This window comes from Paramisgurnus dabryanus, chromosome 18, assembly GCF_030506205.2.
Source record: "Paramisgurnus dabryanus chromosome 18, PD_genome_1.1, whole genome shotgun sequence".
NCBI classification, from domain to species: domain Eukaryota; kingdom Metazoa; phylum Chordata; class Actinopteri; order Cypriniformes; family Cobitidae; genus Paramisgurnus; species Paramisgurnus dabryanus.
The window spans coordinates 6,797,491-6,801,724 of NC_133354.1; positions in this window are offsets into that span (position 1 = coordinate 6,797,491).

Consider the following 4,234-nt stretch of genomic DNA (forward strand, 5'->3'; position numbering starts at 1 on the left):
AAACAAAAAAGAGTTGAGTTGTTGTCCATGCATCTCTTTCATGGCCAGAATGAGGTGAATGTGTCAAGGGTTAAAGGTCATGCTGCCTGAAACACAGAACAAGTAAAACAACATTTAGCAAGTGAATTTGACATATGAAGACGACATGCAAACATTTGATATGTAGTTTAAAAATATTCAAGTATTTTCCAAGAGAAAATGAAAAATAATTTGAACACATTCATGTTAAAGTGCTCACACATGCAAACCAAGCAGTTATTAATTAACCCTGAACATTCACTCAAAATAATCAATATGATGGTGAGAGAATAAACACACAACACACACAAACACACACACACACACTGCTCTCTGACTGCACTGTCATCTCACAAAACAGCTCACAGATGAAAATTAAAGTTTTAGTGTTAAAGCATATAGGCTACAGTACAAAATGCTGTCAATGTCACAAAATGCACAGCAATATTTAAAATACCTAGTATATAAAATATGTAAAATAATAATATAAATGATATAAATAGGTGATTTTGAGAAGATGCAGTGAAATGAAATAAATGCAATAATTTACGATCCGATTTTTAAATATAAGTCATATCGCACTGTTACGCTTATATTATTCGGTATTTTACAAGGTTTAAAAAATTAACTTTATGATTTTGAATATTTCTAAGTTCTTGTAGAATATGATGTTCGTGTTAAAAGAGTCAAACTAAACGACATCATGAATGACTGTGATCATGTTAGATCCCTCATCTCTGTCTTTCCTGTAATATTTTGCATAAATTGCATCACGACAACAATTCAAAGGTTTCAATATGTTAAGCATGAAATAACTGTACACTAAAAACTTGTATTGCTGTTGTCCGTGATTCTTCATAATAAAGAATAATCTGTGGTGCATTTTTCTAAAATCTACGTCATTTATCTATTATATTTAATCACATACTGCAAAACTAACGGGTGTTGTGTTATTAAGGTTGCCTAATAAACAAATTCGCGGACAAAAGATTATAACTTTGGTTGTATGTTTTTAAACAAATTTTATAAAGTCATTGCGTAATTATTGTATATAAAAATTATATAAATCTATGTAAACCTTATCAAAAGCTGTAACCCAAAATGTTATCATGATGTTAGAGATTTTAAAAAAGTGATCAGAAATAAATCATGATGACGTCTGTAAAAGTCTGTCTGATTCTTTCTGTTCATTTAAAGATGAAAGACATTCAAACATTGTTTCCTAAGCAATTTAATAGTTTGTGATGAATGAGGATAATGTTCCTGGTATGTGCATAAATAAAATAATCTGTGTTTGCAATAAACCTCATAATAATGAACACAGAACAGAGACATTTTTATGAACACAGTCTGGTTTTGTTTGTACAGATAAACATCAAATATTATTTATAAACAGAGGGACAGGCTTGTGAAATTGTGTAATTTTACAACAATTGATCTTTATTAAAGTGAAATGAGCCTTTGGGCACCTGTTAAAGAATTAAATGCATTAAACAAAAGATCTAAAACCATTCAGTGTGTGTGTGTTTAAAATCAATAACATTTCTGAATGTGTGGTTTGTATCCAAAACTTTGTAAAAGTTATTTTGCTTTCTCTAATACAGAGCTCTAGAGATGCTGTTTACTTTCTGCATTTCGCTCCTCTACATTTAAATAATAAGATAAAAGAAATGACTAATTCAAATAAGATAACATAAAGTTTATTTTTACATGTCGATATGAATGCAAAATTAGCCAGTCATTCATATTTCTACACATTATTATTTTCTCTGTCAAAATGTACAAAACAAAGATAAAGTTAACTGCCACCGTTAACAGTATAATATTACTCTCTAAATCCTCAGACAATCTCATTTATCGGCGGAGAAGTTAAATGTGTTTTTATATCGTATTTTAACGGTGTCCATCCAAGTAAATGACATTTTAAATATGCATAAGCCACCGCGAATATTAACACAGCAGCCAGAGGGAGTTTATTTCCAAGTTTGACTATTGTCATATTTACAGCCAGTGAAGCAAAGCTACAGTAATAAAAATATTAAACGGCTTTAATACTAAAAACGCCCGACGCTAATTCTGAAGGATCTCCGGGACATGCGGCTGTTTTCCGTCAAGTGCTCGGTTAAAGTGATTTGCATGCGCGCTATGGATAAAAGCGCGATGCGCTCGGCCTTAAAGCGCACACTGATTTCAATACGAATCATGCGATTAAGAAAACACATCCCAACAGCATTTCTGACACAACGATCATGTTTAATGTCCTATAAAGTAAAAACAGAGACTTACCGAGAGCTGTAGGATCACTGAAGGCAAAGTCAAATCGTCCGGGTGTCTTGGAACAGATGCAGCGCCGAGCGCAAACTGATGACCACTAACGGCACACAGGCACCATCATGGGGTCCGAGGCGCATTGATTCTGATCAATAGAGCTGCACTCACACAGCAGATGGCTTGAGAGAGGACAGAAACCAGGGAAGACAAGGCGAAAAAAACACTGTCCCAATCGAACAGCCTCTCTTCGGCTTTTAGCTTTATTGTAAATTATAATACACTCAGCTTTAATTCATTTGCATAGTTCACGTGCTTGCTAGGTGCTTAATCTATTCAAATGAATGCAAGCTAAATTAATCCAATCACATCTAAACCTTTGGCCTAATATTTACATGATTGTAAGTTATAGTGCAGCTAATGCGTTTATTTCAGTTTCAATGTTTTAATTCAAATCACTGTTTCTAGATGTAAAGCATTAACATTGATGAGTTTTTATTAGTCTGATATTAGAATCAAATGCATTGAAAATCAACTCGTGCACAAATAAATATTTTAAAAGGCCGCGCAATGTGTAGAAAAAAAGATGATAAATAACGATTAATACAATCTTTGAAAAAAGTTTCTAAAAACACAATTTTCTTTGATTGGTTTTATTTGTAATCACTGATATGATTAATAGGCCCATGTTTGACCTTTTAAGATCATTGGTCGGTATCTGTGTCCATTTGGCCATTACAAGAACTACGAGAACTTTTTCGTTCTTCTTTAAATTCAAAGAAGAATTTGCGTTCAGTGTTTGGACATTTTGTTTAACGCATCTGAAAAGAAAACAACATGCACGTTGTATCTGTGTGTGTCTCTCTCTCTTTCGGATATCGATTTTCTTTGACATGAATAAAGGTCTTTTCCAGCCTGTAATTCTTCGCTTAGAAGGAGCAGTAACACAAAAGCTCTTTGAGAACATGAGAGCAGGAATCAAACTTTTGTGTTCCCGTCACTGAATTTACCCCAGTCGCGTGGCAGGTAGAGGCACTTTTCCTCCAATTTGTGGTTGGGCAGCTGAAAGGCCGAGAAGGGGCCCGTGGAGGACACAGAGCCCCCAGCACCTCCTGCTCCTCCTCTGACAGCTGATCAAAAGAAAAATAGGTCACGCTTTTCAGACTTCTGTCGCTCATCCTTAATTACAGTCTCTTTAAACAAAAGCAACATCTGCGCAACCTCCAAACAAAATAGCAACTCCTGAAGTAAACGGTATTCGAGAAATCTGTTACTTTTGAAACAGTTTAAGCTACAATAGCGCGTCTTTCACTGTCCTGCATGCGCGTTTAAAATAAGTGGATGGATCAATTAGGACCACAAACTTAATATCTGTGAATATTGTAGATAGGCTATTGTATTTAAAAAGAGGAAATTAACACTGTATATATGTTTTGAGAAAGACTAAAAAGTGACATATCATTTAACTAAACAGGAGCAATAATTTAGGTATTCATTGTGCATTTTATTTACAAGCCCATCGTGAACGTCATTATGAAATCAATCTGCATAATTAAAAAATTAAATATTAATGTAAATTAATGTGAAATCTTTACTTTGCAACTCGCAAAAATCTAGGTGTATAAATGTATGTAATGCAGCTGAAGTTTGGTTTAAATGTGTGTGATGTGCGTTTTTCAGGGAGGTTGAGCTGGACAATGAAGCGCTTTGGAATGACACTAAACGGGACGCATGCATACATCTGACGCTAGATTCCATCCAGATGCAAAGCCTGCGCACAAATCTCAACCGGTCCTGACGTCACCAAACAGCCTCGATCAAGCATCAACGATTGGTCAGGGAGCTGTCGAGGCGGGTACGGGCAGCCGTCGATTGGCCAGGGGCGACCTCAATCAGCGCACAATCTCCTCCCTTTCCAGCAGGGTCGGGTGCGAGCCGAGCAAGCCCA